Raw genomic sequence first — 23,304 nt, 5'->3', positions numbered from 1 at the left:
AACTTAGGTCTAGAAATTGGATCTTTATTGTTTTCTAACTTTTGGTTTTGTTTCCTTAAGTTAGTATTCATCTTCTTTTCATCTCCTGAGACGATCTTCCCTTTTCCCTTCACATCTTCTTTAGGATTGTGCTTTGAGTGAGAGGGATGTGTTTTAGAAGCGAAATCTTGCTTTCGGGTCCTTTCGCTTGTGGATGAGGAACCGAAACTACCCCTTCGGTTGTTGGGTTAAGAGCCGAAACCACTCTTTCGGTTTCTTTCGCTTCTATTTTGGGGACCGAAACTTCCCTTTCAGTTTGCTTGGCTACATGAGTTGCATTGAGTACAAGATGTAGCTTGATTCTTTAACACTTCTTTATCCTTAGCGGTTGAACTCTTGTCTGATCGAACGTAATTTGGGTTTTGGGACTGCCAAAACTGTTTCCTTTCAGTGAGATTTTTCTTGTATCTCATATTACGTTGATGTTTCTTTTCAGACACCTGTTTGGGAGTTTTATGGATGTTGGTCTTCGGTTTCGATCTTTTAACGGAAGTTTCGCTCTTTAACGAGGAGGTTTCGCTTGTCACCTTAACTGATTCACTTGGAATCTTTTTGGTACCACTGGTTGATGGCATATCAAAATGTGTAGGCTTGTTAAGTGGTTTTGCCACATATCTGCCTTTAACCCTCCATGATGTTTTCTCAGATAGACCGACCGTTTCATCAGCATTGTCTATTGGTGCCAACCAGAAAAATTCATCACATCCATCAGCATTATCTTCGTTCACTAATGCTGTGAGTTCGGCTGTTTGCTTCTGTGTAACGCCGGTAACTGCATAAACTTGATTTGGCATGGTTTGGACCTTCTGATACACCACAGCCTTTTCTTTCATAACTTTGGACTTATTTTGGGACAAACGAGCGAATTCAACCGAGTTTTCAGAAATGAGATTTTTGGTGGGTTCGAGTTCGCTCTTGACAAATTCAGAACAGTCTACCACATCTTCTACAGATATTTCACTCATATCATCCTCCTCATCAAATTCAGAAGTATTTTCAGCATTAATTTTTGTTTCTGAACTCAACTTGGCATTCAACGAATCAAATTTCTGCATAGTTTCGGTTTTAATTTTCAATTTATCATTTTCGTCCAATAAATTCTTAAGCATGTCTTTGTGGTCTTTGGACTGGATAAATGATTCAATTTTGTCAAGACCAATTTTATAGCCAGGAGAAACTTCATCAGACGAGACTACAACTTCACAATCATAAGCATCAGCATCAATTACGTCCTCCTTTAATTCAAGGAAATGAAGAATCATACTGTGAATTTTCCTGCCTATTTCACAATCCAGATGCAATTGAGTGATATTGGAATATAAACGTTTAGCAATTAAACAAAAATCATTTCTCTGTTTTAAAAGCTTCAAATTATCCCTTTGCAAATAAATTTTCTCATCCTTAATTTTAATTAACTCTTTCTCCTTTTGCTCAATCCACATTCGCCTATCCTCACTCTTCAAAGACACCCTGCTGAGTTGATCAGTGAGGTTAGAATTTGTGAGGTGATTTTGGGTTAAACTACCACTTAAACTAGAAAATTTAGACTTTAAACCGTTCAATTCCTTTTCATAGTTTGTGACAGGGATTTTTAATGATTCGAGAATAGATTGTACCTTTTTGATCAACTGGTCGCACTCATTGATCTGCTCACCAACAGGCTTGGCAGCGAAGCACCTGTCTTCTCGTTCCTTCGCTTCATCTTTACCCCCATCAGTGGTGTAACCCCTCATCTGTGACACTCCAGCAGTCACCATCAAACACTTTCCTTCAGCAACAAACTCATCTTCTTTCGCCACGAAAGCTCTACCATGTGTAGGCTTTCTCACTTCTTCATCCTCTGATTCAGTAGACTAGACTTCAACACCACCAAATTCATCATCTGCAACATTTTCCTGCACAATAAGAACATTCATAGTGTTATTTGCAATAGCTTTCTTCTTCTTAATCTCTTCTAGCTTTCGCAGGTGGTATGCTTCATCGTCTTCACTCTCATTCTTCTCAGTCATCTTCCTCAACATACAGTCCTTGGCGAAGTGATTTTTTGCCTCCACAAAAGTGACAATTAAATCCTGAGTCACTTAACATCTTGCTCTCCTTCTTCGATTCTTCTTGTTGGGGAGTGATCTTCGGTTCCTCATTTGCCTTTTCTGAACTATAGTTTCCTTGCCAGTTTCGGTTCTTATTAGTGGGAAAATTTCTGCGAATGAACTTCTTTGGGTTTGAAACCATCAAAGCATATTCTTCATTAGTCAGATCAAATTCAGAGAGATCTAAATCTTCTTCTTCTTCAACTACATTCTTTCCTTTGGATATTAGGGCCAACGAATCCATGCTAGAAACCACATTCGTTTCTTTAGTCACTGCACCTTCATGTGACTTTAGTATACCCACTAGCTTCGCCAAAGAGTAAGACTTGAATTTTTCATGGGCCTTTACAGTAGACACTACAGCCATCCATTCGGATCTTAGGCCATTCATGAATGTGACCTTCTGCTCAATAACTTTCCTCTCTATGTCATGCTTTATCATTTTGCTAAGAATATGATTAAAGCGATCAAAGGCTTGGATAAGCTTCTCTTCAGGTTTCTGCTTGAAGTCTCCAAACTCTGAAAGCAATAGAGTCCGGATCGAATGCTCAAGATCCTCATCGGTAGAATACAGCTCTTTCATCCTGTCCCAAACCTCTTTCGCCGTCGTGCATGAGCTAACCAACCGATAGGTGTCAGACTGTACGGAAAATCTGATCATTCTTAGCGCTTTAATATTGCATACAAACTTCTCCTTTTCATCTTGAGGAACATCTTTAACATCAACCACAAGTTGGTTGTACTCCTTTTGAGTCTTTATGATTCGGTTTGTGCCAGTGTGAGCGAACGGACCTACAGTGATCGCTTCCCAGATTAAATACCAGTGGCGAATCTAGAATCAAAATCAACGTGGTTCCTTATATAAATGAAATGGAAAAAAGTATGAAAATGTAGGTCTTTTGGCAAAAATAAAGTAGTTCCTTATGTTTTTTATATATAATTGTTGTATTAAAAAAGAAAAAAGGTAGGTCCTAGGACCCAACTTCACATAGTGTAGCTACGCCCCTGTTAAATACCCATTGTCTTCAGAACCGATCACATAATCTTCAAAGTGATGCATCCATACTTCGTAATCCTGAGTATATAGAATGGGAATCCTAGTTGTGGATCCAATGCTGTTGGAGATATTGATAGGGTTTGCGTTGGAATCGTCGAGTGACATGATGATATTGCGAAAAACCTGTTCAAGATCAGACTTGTAAACAAAGTCAGGGTAAAATCGAAATCCAAGAACTACGTCAACAACAAGATGACGGCTTCTAACAGAGATCAATATTAGCAGAAAACCCTGAAACCTTCTTCGACAGAAGAGATGCGTATAGATTACACAGTCTCCTGCTCTGATACCAATTGATGAGTTAAAAACTCTTTAGATCGATAGATCTTTAACAGGTAAATAAGCAAGAACAATAAATATTGGAACACACAATGAATCAATCCGTATGTCGAATGATTAAAATGTAGTCACACCTCAGCAGAGCTCAATTAAGAACTTCCACTGTAGAGGTACGCTAGGGTTTACAGTACACTTGATAAAATAATAATGAAAGCGTTAATGATAAGATTGCATGCATGCACATTATATACTAAACCCTAGAAAGATAAGCACGGTTGGACAGGCCCAAACCGAGAATACAAAATGGACCGAACTACTAAGGCCCAATGGCGCAACCCTTTAAACCCAAAAATAATTAGGATAAAAACATATAAGATTTGTAAACTTAAGGGTTTTTTATTACAAATTTGAAAAACATACTTAGGCTAAAAACATAAAATATTTGTATAAAGGATAAAAACGAAAAAAACTTGGAAAATTTTGGACATTAACGAACAAAAAATCGTCACATGGACAAAACCACCAAAACCTGACAAACTTAAGGACTTTTATGTCAAAAGCCCTATAATATATTTCACTTTTTTTCTAAGCTTTCTTCAAGATCAAACTTCACTTTTCTCTCAACTTTCTCCAATAACAAAACCTTTCCAATCTATCATTCTACCAATAGGGTTGCACACCATCGCCACTGACACAATTAACGGTTATTGTACCACCCCCATATCCCTCCGATGACTACCATTGTCAACTTCACACTACCTTCATCATCGAAACTTCTTTCCTCAACTGTCACCGTCTCCTAATGTAACATCCATAAAAATCATGCTAAATTTAAACTAAAACATTCCAAAACCATTGATTATTACAAAAGTTGTTTCCAAAATAGTTCAGTGTCAAAATATCCCAGAATCAATCATAAACAACAGGAGGTGTACGATCATGCCTTTGCCTTCCCGCGATCATCAGAAGTACCTGAAACCAAAATCAACAACTATAAACCCGAAGCTTAGTGAGTTTCCTCCAAAATACACATACGCACATCACACACATATAACATAAACAGCATACTATGGGTCCGATCAACCATCGGGTTAGAATGCCAACCATACTATAGGTCCAGTCATCCTCGGGATGGAATACCCCAGGCCCACAACCATCGGGTTAGAATGCCCTCATACTACGAGTCCAATCATCCTCAGGATGGAATACTCACGGCCCACAACCATCGGGTTGGAATGCCCAGGTCTGTTGGCTCTCGCACAAAGCAGAGGAGCCTCAACCACCAATCAACATGTGCACATATATCAGATAATCACATAACAGTCTATAGACATACAAACCGATCATACTAGCATAACATCATCCTATCTACTAGGATACTGATCTACAGATCATAGCAACATAATACCATCCTATCTACCAGGATGCTAATCTAACAGCTCATACTAGCATAACATATCATAGTAACAATCAAAAAGGGTCGGCCTTGGTGCCTTAGACCCTTGAGCATAGTGAGGAAAACTCACCTCACAACTGTCGAACTGAAGTGATAAGCTCAAACTCTCGAACCACAGCCACGAACTCCACCACCTATATTTACCATAAGCATATTCTCATAAATTTCCAAGTTACCAAAATACCCCCAGAAGTCAACTGGTCAACCCTGGTCAAAGTCAAAGTCAACGGTCAAAGTCAACAATCCATGTTGACCCAACTCGTAGAGTGCAGCTAGCAACTCGTCGAGTTCCGTAAGGGTTCAGAAGGTCATAAAACCCTCACTGCCTCGCCGAGTTTACCACCAACTCATCGAGTCTATGCGTGATCAGAAGTCGAGGAAACCCTAACTAGCTCGTCGAGCCATCCTACTGGCTTGTCGAGTTCATGCAGAAACCTTCAAGGTTAATCTTCATTGGACTCGCCGAGTTGGCTATGCAACTCGTCGAGTCTCTTCAGTCCTTTCTCCATTCAAATGCTTATAAGCCACCCCAAAGCTCCATATTGCATATCTGAGTTCCTAAAGCGTACTTCCTACGAAAGTTGCAAACTTTACGTACATGTAAGGTGTTAATAGCCAAAATCAAGCTAGAGAAGAGGCTCTAAGTGAGGATAAGGCATTATCTTGCTAAAGGCTGAAACTTTATGATCATAAGGACCAAGATGAGTCTAGATCTGAAGTTGCAACTTCAGATCATGCTCAATACCCGAAATGAAACACCAAACAAGCTAAAATGACCCTAATATTTAACATAAAAGAGATCTAGATAGAAGGAAGCTCAAGGTAACGACTTGTTAACTTCAAGTGATGCTAAAATGGAGTAGATTTCTGATCACTCAACTGTTCCTTGCTCAAAGCTTCGTGATCTCCAAGCTCTTCTCACCAAGATCCACCTTCCAAGCTTAAAATACACAAATATGGAGAGAAAATGTGATTTAGGGTTTCTGGACTCAAAGGAGGCTGTAAGGGAGGCTAATGACCCTTTAAATAGGGTGCAAAAACCTCGGAAATTAGGGTTTCATCCTCCAGCTCCAACTCGTCGATTCGGTCCTCCGACTCGTCGAGTTGGTCACTTAAAACCCGCGACCAAAACTGTGCCTACTCGACGAGTCAGGGCATCCAACTCGTCGAGTCGACCTTTCAAATGGAAATATAAGACTGAAAAGTTTGTACCTGAGAGTCGGGGTGTTACAGTTCTCCCCCACTTGAACTAGTCTTCGTCCTCGAAGTCTGTTGCGGTGAACAACTCCGGATAATGCTCCCGCATCTCGGCCTCCGGCTACCAAGTCCACTCAGATCCCCTCCGGTGCTCCCATCACTTCCTTGTTCCGCAGAACCTTCACCTTCCTTTCCAGCATGGCCACTGGCCTCTCTACGTATTTCAGGCGCTCGTCGACCTGTATGTCATCCAAGGACACCACTGCCTCCTTATCTAATACGCACTTCCATAACTGTGACACATGGAAATTGCTATGGATCTGACTAAGCTCCTCTGGTAGCTCTAATCTATATGACACCTTACCAACTCTGACAATGATCCTGAACGGTCCAATGTATCAGGGACCCAATTTCCCCCTATTCCTGAACCGGATCACACCCTTCCCGGGCGAGACCTTCAGGAGTACCATATCACCAGCCTGAAACTCCAGCTCAGATCAACGCCTGTCCGCGTAACTCTTCTTCCAACTCTGCGCGGTCTGTAGCCTCTACCTAATCTGCTGAATCATATCGGTAGTCTGCAGGACTACCTCGGTCCGACCCATCACTTTGTGACCCACCTCCCCCCAACAGACTGGGGTACGGCATCTATGTCCATACAACAGCTCATAAGCTGGAGCACCAATGTTGGAGTGAAAGTTGTTGTTGTAGGAGAACTTTGCAAGGGGTAGGTAGGAGTCCCATCTCCCACCGAAGTCAATAACACAGGCTCTCAACATGTCCTCAAGAGTCTGTATAGTCTGCTCACTCTGTCCGTCCGTCTGCAGATGATTGGTTGTACTGAAGTGCAACCGTGTGCCCAGTTCCTCGTGGAAGTTCTGCCAAAATCGGGAGGTAAACCGAACATCACGGTCTGAGACGATAGAGACCGGAACCCCATGGCGAGTGAGAATCTCGCGTATATACACATCGGCCAGCTTCTCGGCCGATGAGCTCGCCCGAATGGGCAGAAAATAAGCACTTTGGTCAAGCGATCCACGATGACCCAAATAGCGTCGAACCCCTTCGCCGTTCTCGGCAGCTTGGTGATGAAGTCCATCGTGATCTGTTCCCATTTCCACATGGGAATCTCCAGAGGCTGCAGCTTGTCATGCGGCCTCTGGTGCTCGGCCTTGACCATATTGCAGGTCAAGCACCTCTCAACATACCAAGCGATTTCTCGCTTCATGCACGGCCACCAGTAACTCAATCGCAAGTCCCGGTACATCTTGGTGGCCCCGGGTGAATAGAGAAGCGAGACTTATGAGCCTCCTCCAATAGGGTATGTCTGACCCTACCGGACATCGGAACCCAGACCCGACCGCAACGGGTCAATAATCCGGCTATCTTGAACAAATCGGGTGTTCTCACCCCTAATCCTCTCCAGCTTCCAATTCTCCTGACGCATACCCTCTGCCTGGGCTTCCCTGATCAAGCCCACAAGTGGAGAATCCACTGATATCCTCATGCATGTCACTGGAGTAGAAGATCCAGCTGACTTGCGGCTCAGAGCATCCGCAACCACATTCGCTTTACCTGGGTGGTAAAGGATCTCACAGTCGTAGTCCTTGACTACATCTAGCCATCTGTGTTGTCTCATGTTCAGGTTCGGCTAATCCATGATGTGTCTCAGGATCTTGTGGTCTGTGTAAATGGTACAGCGGACCCCATAGAGGTAATTTCTCCAAATCTTGAGAGCGAATACCACCACTCCCAACTCCAGATCGTGAGTAGGGTATCTCATCTCGTGCGGCTTCAACTATCGCGATGCGTAGGCTGTCACTCGTCCTCTCTGCATGAGGACCGCTCCCAGTCCCATGATGGATACATCACAGAACACCACAAAATTCTCAACTCCCTCCAGGAGAGTCAAGACTGGAGCCTCGCATAATCGCTGTCGGAGGGTCTCAAACGCCCTCTGCTGCTCGGGGCCCCACCGGAAATCCACCCCCTTCCTCGTCAGACGAGTGAGGGGTACTGCAATCTTGGAGAAATCCTGTATGAATCTCCGGTAGTACCCTGCCAATACGAAAAAGCTCATGATGTCTGAGGGAGATTTCGAAACCTCCCACTCCATAACTACCTCAATTTTGGCCGGGTCGACCAAAATCCCCTCTTGGTTAACGAGGTGTCCAAGAAACTGAACCTCTCGTAACCAAAACCCGCACTTTGGGAACTTGGCATAAAGCCGTTCTCGCCTCAGAATTCCCAATAACTCCCGTAGATTCTCCTCATGTTGCCCTCGGGTCTTGGAGTACACCAAGGTATCGTCGATGAAAACTATGACCGAGGGATCGAGCATCGGTCTGCAGACCCGATTCATTAGGTCCATAAATACTGCTGGCGCGTTGGTGAGCCCAAACGGCATCACCATGAACTCGTAATGTCCATAACGAGTTCGTAAAGCGATCTTGTCCATGTCCTCCTCCCTAACCCTGATCGAAAAGATCATCTATCCTCAGGAGTGGATAACGGTTCTTCACCGTCAACTTGTTCAACTCCCGGTAATCAATGCACATCCGGTGTGAACCATCTTTCTTCCTGACGAAGAGTATCGGCGCTCCCCACGGGGAACTGCTCGGTCGAATGAACTGCTTGCCCAGCAATTCCCGCAGCTGTTATGACAGCTCCTGCATCTCTGGTGGTGCCAACCGGTATGGTGCCCTGGCGATAGGGGCCGTACCCGGCACTAGGTCGATCCTAAACTCAACCTGCCTCTCCGGAGGCACTCCGGGTAACTCCTCCGGAAACACATCAGCAAACTCTCTGACCACTGGAACCTCTGATAATGAAACCTGATCCCTGACCCGCGTATCCTCCACATACGCTAGATAACCCGCATAATCGTGCTAAATGTACTGTTGAGCCCTGGCAGCCGAACAAAACCCTGATCCTAACCTGGTGCCCTCACCGTAAACAATCAGTTCTCCCCCACTTGGGGTTTGAACTACTACCCGCTGCCCCTCACAGTCAATCATGGCACCGAAACGACTAAGCCAGTCCATCCCCACAATCACACATATATCCCCCATAGGAATCGGAATCATGTCTATCGGAAAAGATTCTCCGAAAATCTCCAATACGCAACCCCGATAGACCGAAGAAGCGAAAACCCCGTGTTCGTTGGCGATGGAGACTCGCAACGGACACTCCAACTCTCCCACTGGCAACTCGAACTCCCTACTGAAGGACTGAGAAACAAACGACCGACTCGCCCCGAGTCAAATAATACCAAAGCAGGTAAGGAATTCACTAAAAACGTACCTAATCACAGGTACAAACATATAAGCATAAAACAGATATAATCAGTAAGATAAGGGATAGAAACATATCAGCAACCACGTCTGGCGCTGCTCTGGCCTCCTCTGCTGTAAGCTGGAAGGCGCGTCCCTGGGCCCTTGGGGGCGCTGCTCGACCCTGACTCCCGTCAGTGATCCTCAGTGTAGCAGACGCAGAAGCCTGCGCCGGCTTAATGGCTAGTAGGGGACACTGGGCCTTCATATGGCCTATTTGCTCACAATGATAACATAATCTGACCCCAGGAGCTGGAGTCTGCTGCCTACAATCCCTAGCAATGTGGCCCTGCTTGCCACATTTATGGCACCCGCTCCCCGATCGGCAAACCCCCGAGTGAGCCTTCCCGCACTTCCCACACGTGCGGCCTGACTGTCCTCCAGTCCTAGTATCAGCAGTCTTAGACCGTTTTGACACCGGCTGTGACTGTTCCGGGGCCTGCCGCTGCTCCCTCAACTGCTGCTCAATCTCCAACTCACGCCGTCTAGCGGCCTCCTATAGATCCAGAAGCGTATCACAACGTTGGGTAGCCACAAACTGTCGAATATCAGTCTTGAGCATGCTTAGATAACATGTCATCTGAGCCTGATCAGAAGCAAACTCCGGGCAGAACATCTCCCTCTTAGTAAACATGCGGTTGATCTCTGCCATAGTCTCGCCATCCTGTCTCAAGTCCAAAAACTCCTGAGCCAGCCACTCCCGCTCCACCTGTGGGATGTAGCGAGTGCGAAACATATCCCTGAACTTCTCCCAAGTAACCGCAGCTCTCTGGTCATCCGAATAAGACCCAGTCATAAGTCTCCACCAGCCCTTTACCCCGGACCTTAACAGGTTCAGGGCACATCTGACCTTCTAGTCAGTAGGACATAACCACGTGAAGAAACAGCCCTCCACGTCTGACAGCCACCTCATGGTTCTGATCGGATCCTGAGTACCATCAAATGTCGTGGGCTTCGTGTTATCAAAGTCCCGGTACTGAAAAGCTCGTCCAGCTCCTCCCCCTGCCGTTGTTACAGCCGTTGTAGCTGTTGCGGCAGCCATCTCAGCAAGGGTGGCTTATAAGCATCTGAATAGAGAAAGGACTGAAGAGGCTAATGACCCTTTAAATAGGGTGCAAAACCGCAGAAATTAGGGTTTCATCCTCCAGCTCCAACTCGTCGAGTCGGTCCTCCGACTCGTCGAGTCGATCCTCCGACTCGTCGAGTTGGTCACTTAAAACCTGCGACCAAAATCGTGCCTACTCGACGAGTCAGGGCATCCAACTCGTCGAATCGACCTTTCAAATGGAAATATAAGACTAAAAATTTTGTACCTGAGAGTCGGGGTGTTACACCTAATTTGCGATTTCCCAGAAAATCTACATCTACAATTTTTCGACCACCGCTGCACCTAATCCTTTTTTGTTGCATCCACCATTGTTGTCTCGCAGACAGTGGCTCTGCCAGATCTTGCATCAGATTTATTCAACTATCGCCACCACCTCCTCCAACCACTCATCCTCGTCTCCGACCACCTTTAAATATGTGATTTAAACTTCATCAACTCTCTTCGGCCGCCAACTTTTTCGGAGCACCAAACAACGCCGCCTGACGTTAGAGATGATGATACTCTTATAGTTACAGTTAAATAAACTTATATATATATATATATATATATATATATATATATATATATATATATATATATATATATATATAAAGAGAGAGACAAAGAGAGGGAGTTCGTATACATCTAACATCTATTGTGTGGACATAAGAATCAATCATATTTTGGAAAAATAAAATAAAATATTAATTAATCAAATAAAGGTAATTTTGTAAATGATTTATAAAGCAACTGACTGAATTTAAAATTTAACATTATAATCTTGGTAACTTTGTTTTATATTGAGTCTATATTTATGTTTTAGATCGAGTCTATATTAATTTTAATATCTTTCTTTAACCTTACACCTTCATTAGTTATGCAACGAACAAAGCCTCCATCGCCCCCTCATATCTGTATTATTGTCTTCATCGTCTCCATTTATTCACCTGTGAAGAATGTTTCTCCATCTGACCTCCTAAACAACAAGCAATATCCATCAATTTTATCAGAGTATTTGAAAAGCTGGGGAAATTAAACAAATGTCTTACGAACTTTCTAGAGTTTACCCGATGAGTCCCTAAAGTTTTTGTCGGGCTTTTTGGGTCCATAAACTAGGATTCGACCTGCTCTTTTAGTCTCTGTCAACCTATAATAGCCGGTTCACCATGCGACAGTGACCATTTAGACCAAAAAAACTCACTTTGTGCCCCTACAAAACCAAAAATAAAAAATAAAAAAAATAAGTTCGGGGATCAAATGTTTATGCCACAAGATCGAAGTGATTTGGGAGAAGAATGAAAGACAGCAACCCATTCGATTTCTTGTGTGTCTTCATGTATACCAGCATCCGGCAACAAAAATCGACTTTATTAGCTCTCCTTCTTTTCTTCAAAAGCTGATTCACACTCAATTCGTACCCTCCCAAGAAATCGATCGCTGCTCTTCTTTCCGTCTTCACCCTCGATCGTCACACACACTCACCGAAGATCACAACCCTCTTCTTCTTCTAATCGACTTTCGATCACAGCCCCCTTCCACTTTTTTCTTTGATTTGATTTCAGCTCTTCAAGGAATTGACCCTCTCCTTCCTTCTTCTCTGTTCAAAATCGCACAAGCTACCTCTTCTTCTCCCTCCGAGTTGCAGGTTTGATGGATGCGAGGTTGAGAAGGACGTGTGGGTTTGATGAGGTTCACAGAGAAAACGAGAGTTAATATTTTTTTTTTCTTTGATTTGCAGGTGATTTGTTATGGTGGCTGACTGGTGATTTTTGTGGGTTATGGGTGCTCCGGTGGTGGTTGATTTCACGAGACAAGGGGGAATAAGGGTGGTTGGAGTGGGTTATTGTGATATTGATTCGATGGTGATTAAGGTGGATTATGGTATTTGTAATGGTTGAATAAAATGTTGATGAACAGTTGGTTCAGGTAGGGTGACGGGTTGACGGAGGAGGTTGTGAGGAAGGTGGAATAAGGGTGGTATTGGGTGGAGATAAAGGAGACTAGCATTTGATCCCCGAACTTATTTTTTTGGCTTTCTAGGGGCACAATGTGAGCTTTTTTGGTCTAAATGGTCATTGTCGCATGGTGAACCGGCTATTACATGTTGACATGGACTAAAAGAGCATGTTGTATCCTAGTTTAAGGACCTATAAAGCCCGACCAAAACTTTAGTGCCTCAACAGATAAACCCTAGAAAATTCATAGAGCATTTGTATCATTTCCCCTTGAAAAGCCGATGCGATTAAGGTTCAGAAAACCCATATATAGTTCTTGTGATCTCTTCCCTCTTACTGCCACCAAGTATGAATTTGTTTTTCCAAATTTATTTTGATTAAATTTTAATTTAATTACCATGATAAATTAGTTTATTTAAGTCGGTAAACTTTTAAGAATATCTGTGATTATCGATTTTTGTGAGGTCGTTACCTTGCAACTATCAAAATTGATGATTTGTGTGGTGATGAATATGAAGCTCATGGGGTTATTTGGGATTTAATGGGTTCTAGTGACTTCCTTTGTTGTTACCGTTAATGTGATCGAAAAGGATAGAATATAAACAGATGCAAACATAAAAATGCTTATTATTATTATTATTTTTTATTTTTTTATTTTTTTGTTGTGAAGTTGTTGATTCTCCTTTTACATTAAATGCAAACATAAAGATGTTTTTTTTAAATCGATAATTCTCTTCTTTCCTTAGATTGGTAGGTGTCGCCACACTTTTGTATATGATGTGTCACGTTATTTTTACTTTACCCCATAAAACTGATGGGTGTTATACCACACCCACTACGATACATATTTTTATGAACAAAGTACTACCTTTTAGTGGTATATTGTGCGGTAAAATCATAGTGTGCGGCATGCTTACCGCGGTGGAACATGGCGGGCCATTGTGGTGTTTACCGCACACCGCAGTGCCACATCACATACAGCGGTGTGCGGTATAGGGCGCACCGGCAGGGCTTAACCGTTACAATTGTTGATTTTATTTTTTGAATAAGAAGTGGAGGTAACTTCTGAAATTATGATCGGAAAGATCGAATATATTAAATGCAAAATGCATATCCTAAAACCCAATTAACCAAAAAGAGGTTAATGTTGAAAATAAAAAATAAAAATAAAAATAAAAAAATAAAAAAATAATAATAAAAAATAATAATAATAAAATCGGTAACATTAAAGCGATTATATTATTTAAATTCAAAATGCATATACTAAGACCTTTTTTTTTTTGTCTGTCTATCGTTGCCTTCAAGATTTTTTTGAGCATTCAAGCCCATATTAAGTTCAAATGACGGTAAGGTTTTGTCGGTTTTGGGGTAAAACCAAACCCAATGGGTTCACTTTTTGATTGTGTTTTGTTTTTCGGTTCTGTTTCTTTGATTTATGGGTTCAAGCCACCGGTTCATGGATTTTGGTTTAAATCTATTCTTTAGAAAATGTAAATAAACTAACAAATTAATTTAAATTTTTTTTCGAGCCATTTAAAACAATCAAAAATACCAAAGTCAAATACATAGTTTAAAGAAATATTAAAACTATCAAGTTTTGACTCATAACCAAAACATGATTGGGCTGGGTTTTGATCGATTTCAAAACAGTTAGGTTGGTTTAGTTTCAATGGGTCGGTTTTGACAGGGCAAACCCAACCTAAACAAAAAAATTCGGTTTTTAAAATTTTAAACCAAAACCCGATGATTTTAGTTTCTCGGTTTCGGTTTTATCGGTATTTAGGTTTTCGGTTTCGATATTGGTCACCCAAATTTTTTTTTGCCCTTTTCTTTATTGGCAGTCAAATGTACAATTTATAATTTATAATATATTAGGTGTAAAACCCGTGTATTACACGGGTTGATTAAAAAAAATATTAAAATGTAAATAATAAGTATTTTTAAAATAAGGAATGAAATTTTGAAATAAGAAATATATTAATTGCAATTTACTATAATATTTATTACATTACATATATAATATAAGTATTATTTTGCTTTTTATTTTAAAAATAGAAAAAAAAATCATAAATTAACATGTGGATATTAGTTATTTAAAAAATATCACAAAATGACAAATGTCAAAACTCATTAAAGATTGACATGTGGCAAAATTATCTTCATTTATTATAGTAGATAATAATATAATTTATTATAGTAGATAATAATATATTGCTTGCAAATGACACACTTAAATCCACTATCAATTAAGTATAAATGTTGAAATTCTTTAACTATAGAGAACTTATTTTGGTTTTTTTTTTTGGCACGGTGATCAAACATGCATTACGTGATTATATCTACTAAACATTGTTGTTAGGTTTAATAATTTAATTATTTCATTAAAATAGTAGGGTTTTTTATGTCATTCGTAAATTCTTATTGTCTTTTTAATGTAAGTTAGCATGATCTACATACGTTAAATATTCTGACATATTTTTATAAAAGTATATTGTAAACTTTTGAAAGTTTTTGTTTAATATTTTGCAGATCTTCTCAAGTTTTTGAAAGGGAACTTCCCTAATGAGGGTTTTCGGGTCAGTTTTCACGTATCGACTAATCTCCCACTGCGAACATGAGGCTATGCCTCGTACCCTGCAGTCACTGCAAACGAACCTCCATGACCACATGGGCTGAATAGTGCCAGTATTTTAATATGGGTCAATAGGTTATCCACCATATGTTACCAAGTCACCACAACCCAAGTCAGATCTTCTCAAGTTACAAATGAACACGTGTATTCTGTCAAAATGTTTTTCTCTCTCTCTCTCTCTCTCTCTCTCTCTCTCTCTCTCTATATATATATATATATATATATATATATATATATATATATATATATAGGGTTAGGTTCAATTGAGACCATTATATTTTGTGAAACATTGGAACGCAATCCTAGTCATTCATTTTGGAGATAAAAAATATATATTTTTAAAATACAAAATAAATGAAAATTTTAGATTTTTTTTTAATATTATTTTCGTCATTTATTTTATCAATAAAAAGTAAAAAATAAAAAATAAATAAAAAAAATAAAAAAAGAAGTTACTGTTTTTTTTTTCAAAATATATGTGAAATATTCTAATAGAATATTATACAGTAATATTAAAATCAAAATTTTAAAATGTTAGAATATTCTACTAGAATATTAAACTATAATATTCAAAAAATTCTAATAGAGTATTAGAATATTCTAACAAATCTAACAATTCTAGTAGAATATTAGAATATTTTAACAAATCTACCAATTTTAGTAGAATATTAGAATATTGTAAAATTCTAAAACTCGATTTGATTATTTACAGTGTAATATTCTTTTAAAATATTTTACTTATATTTCGAAAAAAAACGGTAATTTTTATTTATTTATTTTATTTATTTATTTATTTTTCATTTTTTGGATAAGTTAAATAACGAAAATAATATTTAAAAAATGAATTTTCGGATTTTTCATTTTATTTTGCATTTTATAATTTTGTTTTTTTATCTTCAAGATGAGTAGCTAGGATCGCATCCCCATGTCTAGGGGTGCAAACGAGTCAAGCTACTCGCGAGCTACTCGGGATCGGATCGTTAAAAGCTCGACTAGAAACCGATTTTAAACGAGCCCGAGCCGAGCTCGAGCTTAATATTAAGCTCGTTTATTAAACGAGCTCGAGCTCGAGCCTATGTCATTAAGCTCGATTAGGCTCGCGAGCCTAAACGAGCCTTTATATAATATAATTTATTATTATTTATATATACTAAAATAAAAACATATTAGGGGAATTATGGATTTAGGGTATTGGTAAACGAGCTCGAGCCAAGCTTAAGCTTATTTAGGCACGTCAGATAAAAAACGAGTCAAGCCCGAGCCAGAGCCGAGCTTGTATAATTCTATACGAGCTCGAGCCGAGCTCAATACAAGAAAGCTCGAATCGAGCTTCATATAAATTAAACGAGCCCGAGCCGAGCCTGGCCAGGCTCGGGCTCGGCTCGGCTCGTTTGCACCCCTACGCATGTCTCATAAAATTAGCATGGTCTCAAATGAACACACACACACACACACACACATATATATATATATATATATATATATATATATATATATATATATATATATATATATATATATATATATATATATATATAAAGAGAGAGAGAGAGAGAGAGAAGAGAAAGAGAGAGAGAGAGAAGAGAGAGAGTGAGCTAGGATCATATATAAAGTAACAGTTATAGTATAAGTGTGTAACTTAATGTGAGCCAATCAATTCAAAAATCTGGATAAAAGCATTATGGTAAATCCATATATTAATTAATTATTGATACTTTAATTTAATCCTATAATTATGAAAATTGCCATCTATAATTAGGGTAACTAATCAAATCAGTTTTGACTTCGTGGGAACACCCTTCTCATATCCTCTGAACCAGAACTGTAACCGCTCTTCTTCTTTTTCATGATGAGCATCATCACCACCGTGGAACCACAAAGGAAAAAAATCATTGAATTCAAGTTACACATCCCTCTTTTCTGATTCTGGAACGATTATATGTTTTTTTTTTTTGCGATTTTGTAAACCTGATTGGGAATATAGTGTACAATTTTTATAAACCCAAGTGGGTACACGATCTGTGTTTTTGTAAACCTAATTGGGTATTACACTTTTGATTATTTTACATTATGATATGTTGATGTTTCTTTTGTGAATCTGTAAACCAGATTGGGTATACAATGCGATTTCACAAACCTAGGCGTGTACACAATCTTCGATTTTGTAAACCCAATTAGATATTTCACTTGTGATTCTTTTACATTCTTATATGTTAGATTTTTTGTGATTCTGTAAACCTGATTATATTTACATTGTATATTTTTTAAATACACTTATGATTATCTTTTTATGGCTATTTTTATGATTGAATTGCATTTTGTTGGTAGTATTCAACACTTTTGTTAATAATGATTCTCCAAATGATAGATTATTCTTTTAAGGATGGGAGTGGTTGTGATCGATTCTTTACTGACCTATACTTTGTCACTCCCATATTCTCATTTTTGTTCTCTCATAAATCAGATTATAATTTTGAAAAAAAAAATTATTATGTTATGTTAATATCTAAAATCATATTTTAATTCTGAATATCTTTTTTCTGTTTTCAGTTCGTGAAAATTGAATCGATTTAAAAAGATTGTATATTTTTATGTTTGAACTTTGATTCTTTGTTGTCTATTTATGTTGCAGGATAAGTGTTTGAGGAAATGTTTGAAAGAAAATTTTAAGTCCAAATTCTTAAAGAACACAAAGAGAATTCGATAGACTAATGTCAAACGACCACCCACTAGATCATCTTCTTCTTCCTCTGTTATTCTTCAAGAATGTTGTAACATCCCAAAATTTAAGACCAAAAATTTCGTTTTAATTAAGTTATTATAAAACCAACAGTATAAGAAAACATCCATAATAACATATCATGCCAAAACCAGTATGTCAATAATCAAAGCATGTCATCATAAAACAATATCAGGCATATCTGGGTGCTCGACCTACCCTATTGAGCATACCGGGATGCTCAACCCACCCCACTGTCAGGCATACCGGGTGCCCGACCTACCCCATGTTAGGCATATCTGGGTGCCCGACCTACCTCCGGTGTATCTCAACCGGTTACGGGGACTATTTCACCCCTACCACTACCACATAATAACATAACATAACATAAACATACTGTCAGACATACTGGGGTGCACGACCTACCCCTTTGGTCCTTTCGACCTGATACGGGGACTATTCCACCTACTACCACTATCACATAACATCATACCATACTAGCACATAAAACATAAAAGATAGTGGCATATCAGACAATTATCTAACAAACAACTCCTACTAGTGGGCAGACATTGTGGCCTTAGACCCACTTCTACTGGAAGGTAACTCACCTCGCACTGTTGAAGTCCCGTAGACAAAACTCTAGCTGCTTGATGACAGGTTCTCGAACTTTCAATCATCAAAATAACACCCAATCAGTAATTGGGTTCCAATACATATCCATAAGTCCATGCTTGGGGTAAAAGACAACTTTACCCCCATCTTAGCTTGATTCAAACTCAAGGCCCAATCCAAAGGCCTAAAAGTCCAACTATGAATTAAAGCCCAACATATGGCCCAATTTTCCAAATTGGGCCCAAACCTTTGTTTGGTCTTACCCTAAGGCCCAACCATTTATTCTAGTCCAAACATTTAGCATTCTAATGACCCAATATATCATAATCATAAAGGCCCAATTATGGCCCACCTACGGCCTAATTTTCCAAATTGGGCCCAAACTCTCACATTGGCCTTACCCTAAAGCCCATCCATATATTCTTAGTCCATATGATTGTTCTTGGGTGGCCCATCGATAGCCCAATCACCAAAGTCCAATAGAAAGGCCCAAATTAAGGCCCGAGCAAGATTAGGGTTTTTACATAAAATGACGATTAAGGTTAAGTGTTTCTTACTTAACCCCTTAAGGACTTAATCCATTACGTCCATCACTCTACTAGATAAATCATATGGTGTGATTAGGTATAATTCACAATTCCATTCCAATGGCCCAAAATGCGGGTCTCGATAAGTCCAAACCAATAATTCCAAAATTAGGGTTTTCTAAACCCTAATTAGGGTTTCCAACCCAATTAGGCCAAAAAGTTGAGTCTTTAGATCAATTAGGGTTTCATAAGTCCGGCACCACCCACTACCACCTCGGGTAGTGGTGGTCAACGGCGGCTCACGGCGGCGGCCACCACCTCACGGTGGTGGTTATGGTTCTAGTCCATTTTTGTCCAAGCATCCCAAAAGCAACTTAAACACAAGCAAAAGCACACCGCCACCCAACACGACGGTTGGTGGTGGCAGGAGGCGGCAGCCACCACCTCACGGTGGTGGTTATGATTTTCTTTTTATTATTCTGACACCGATTACAATCTTACAATGAAAAATCCCAAATAACATACATAAACTCTAATATAAACACACACAACCACCCTTGTGGTGGGCGGCGGTGGTACATGGTGGCGGCCACCACCTCACGGTGGTGGTGGTGGTGGTTGTTCTCGGTTTTCCGGCCAAACAAACCACACACACAACACACATTACAGCAGAAAACACACCCACACACTTGCTTTGCCCGGAACAGGAACACATCCACCCTCTTGGTGGCGTTTGGCGACGGCGACAACAACACTATCGGCAATGGTGACAGTATCGGCGGTTTTGCGATGACAGCCACCACCTCATGGTGATGGCGGTGGTTTCTTTTGGTCCATTGCCCAGTAAACACATCAACATACGCGAGCAAAATACACACGAACCGATGACGACTTGTCTTCAACGAAAACGGGTGGCGGCGGCGCCACCGGAGCAGAGACGCAGCGCCGACGAACAGAAGGAGAATGGCGGCGTTTCGATGGCGAAGCTGCAGTGTTCACGGCTTTATTCGTTGGTCTTGGTGATTATTCCAGTTCCGCTTACGTTTCCGACAACCGGGTCGCGAGTAGCGCTTGTTGGCGAAGCAGCAGGCGACGACCTTGTCTGATCGGAAGAACACGCATGGCGGCAGTCGGACATTGAAGGAAGGAAGGTGGAGTGGGGGTGGCGTCGTTGACGGAGAAGGGTGTTGCAGCTCGACTGATCCAAGGGAGTGGTGGTGATCGTCGGTTCCGACGAGGCAAGGAGGTGGCGGTCGGAAGCTTGGAGGTATAAGGTGGCGGCTGGTGATTCCTATTAGGGTTTGGGTTTCAAGAGGGTTATATACCCGGTCTCCATGAAACATCACCCCATAATGACAACATTAGCCCCTCCTCCCTTTTCTCTCAAAATGAATCCATAACTTACCATTTACACCCTGCTTTCTGAAATCCTTTTCAAATCAAGTCCGAAATTTTACCAAGCAGCCCCTTCCTCTAAAAATTGTTTTCAATTGAAGTCCTTATGTTACCAAATGGCCCCTCCTCAACCAAAACCTTTTCAACTTAGGTCAAGAATTTACTCTTTAGCCCATGCTCCCATAAATCCATTCATTTTAAAATCCCAGACTTACCAAACACCCCCTGTCTTCTAAAAATATTTACCAAATAAATCTCGAATTTACACTTTAACCCCCGAATATTCCAAATTATAACATTTGGCTCCCGAAAACCAACACCCCACTAAAATTATGGATTTTAGGGCCACTATTCCTATTAATTTTATCTATTTGTTTATTTAATAAACGGGGTGTTACAACTCTCCCCCACTTAAATTAGATTTTGTCCTCGAAATCATTCCTTACCATTCCTTACACGCCAAACCACTCAAGTAACATGGCCACAATCCTATCCGCACCCTAGCCTTCCCAGGGTAACCATGACCAACCTTTGCAAGGCCCTAAAATCCGCAGATGAACGAATTCCTCGCAACAATCGTATTTACTCAACCTGAAATTTGCAGTCTCGAGATGGTCCGACTCCCTAACAAACCACTCATGCTGAGCTTTACCAAGCTTAATTATTCTCGACTGACCGATCAAATGCACACTTTCTGCCTTGGTTACCTCGATGCTACCATTAGAGTAAAATCAATGACCATAGTCAACAATAGAGCACTTATTCTTGACAAGAGGCTCAAATAGTCCTTCACCTAGTGAATGTTACGGCTAAACCCGTAGACTTACATCACTTTATCACTATCTGCCAACCTCATGAATACTACGGCTACACCCGCAGACTTACAACGTTCTAGCACTATCTGACCGCTAGTGAATGATACGGCTACCCCGCAGTCTTACAACACTTTCCTTGCTAACTGACTGCTAGTGAATGCTACGGCTACCCCCGTAGTCTTACAACACTTCCCATGCTATATGACTGCTAGTGAATGCTACGGCTACCCCCGTAGTCTTACAACACTGCCCATACCGGGTCAAACACGCACTCGACCTAACACTCAACTGAACTTGAATTCTAATTGGACCTCTAACATGGTTCCCTAAACCTATTATCCGATGCCAAGGAAAAGCGTGAACCAACTGTTAGAACATTTTCTGAACTCTCAACTCACCCAATCATCAATCAAGACGGCCACTCGACCGCCTTCCTCCCTGACGGGGATGCGAAACTCATCCTAGTCTCACACCTATTTCTGCTCCTGAATACCTGACCGATTCTCCCCCACTTAGATTCAACTAAGTCTTCACAGCACGTGAGAATTGAAGGATTCCCAATCCTTCTTTCTTTCTAATAATCCACCGATGACAACCTACGCTTACCAATGCTAGCGATCAATCACCGGTTAACCCTGAGATCGCCCATCCTATGAAATCTTGATGAGTACTCTTGGAATCTTGTCTAGTCTGACACCTCAACCCACCTCACATGCTGACAACTGGAGGCCTTGATCTTCACTCTAGCTGACGAATCCTCGTTCCCACTTCCAATCTCGCAGCACCGCTGAACTCTAACCGAACACAGCCCATGCGAAAATACAATTCTCTTGAACATCAAATGCCCCAATACCCATGCATCTAACAATCACAACTGACTCCACTATCTTCATGCTACCAGTCCTTTCCTAGCAATGGTAGTGTCTTGAATTCCAAAGTTCTTCCATAGGCAATTGTAGACCATACCCGAACAAATGATGGAACCACTGAACTTTGTCTCCACTGGAGAACTATCCTACTAATTCCTGACCAAGGATCCCCTAAGCAATACTCCTGAACGGATCCCGACAAGGACATGAAACGATAACGGTATACGCGGAACCCACTCCGCAAGATACATCCATCTGTAGGTGCTCAACCTACCCCGGTATGCTTGACAGTGGGGTAGGTTGAGCACCCCGGTATGCTCAGCAGGGCAGGTCGAGCACCCAGATATGCTTGACAGGGTAGGTCGGGCACCCAGATATGCCCGACAGGGTACGCCGGGCACCTAGATATGTCTCGCAGTACGTGATTTGTATAGTATGTGGTATGATGGGGGAACTCACTAAGCTTCGTGCTTACGGTTTACAGTTTTGGTTTCAGGTACTTCGTTTTCAAAGGATAAAGGAGCCGGCTCGATCGCAGCGCATCACACTATGGTTTCCGCACATGAGATCTTTGGGATTATACTCTGATATTGTTTTATGATGATATGCTTTGATTATTGACATACTGGTTTTGACATGATATGTTATTATGTATGTTTTCATATACTGTTGGTTTTATAATAAATTAATTAAAACAAAATTTTTGGTCTTAAATTTTGGGATGTTACAAATGCATTCTCTCAAAAACGTGTTTTGTAATGCCCGAGTTGCCATGTATTCTCTTAATCTAATAACTATAATATTATGAGAAGGGGAGGGTCATACGATGGGCGTACATAGTGTATGCACGGCGTACAAAGGTGAGGTGCGAAGCGGGGGAAGCCCCTACGTACGTTGGGCGTACCCATGCATACGTTGGGCGTAAGCTGGCCAGATGCAAACCCTAAATTTTAGGATTTTCACCTTAGATAAACACCTTAAGTTCGTCCCAACCTTCATTCTCTCAGCCTCCACTATCCCTAAAGTGCTAAACTCGAATCCTAAGACTCTTGCATGCATCTTGACCTAATCTTTATCATTTTGGGTGATATTTGGTGATTTTGAAGAAGGAGTAAAAACGTGAAGAGGGCTTGTAGATCCAGAAGTTTGGCATCATTTCTGACTCATTTGCGGTATAAAGCTTTAACCTTGACCATTGCATGCTTAGATCTGGTTTTGGGGTGTTTTATGTTGCATTTTG

This window comes from Lactuca virosa, chromosome 8 (genome assembly GCF_052849685.1).
Source record: "Lactuca virosa cultivar CGN04683 chromosome 8, Lactuca_virosa_CGN04683_v6, whole genome shotgun sequence".
Lineage (NCBI taxonomy): Eukaryota > Viridiplantae > Streptophyta > Magnoliopsida > Asterales > Asteraceae > Lactuca > Lactuca virosa.
The sequence above is the reverse complement of the archived record's forward strand: the minus strand, read 5'-3'. Positions refer to the sequence as shown.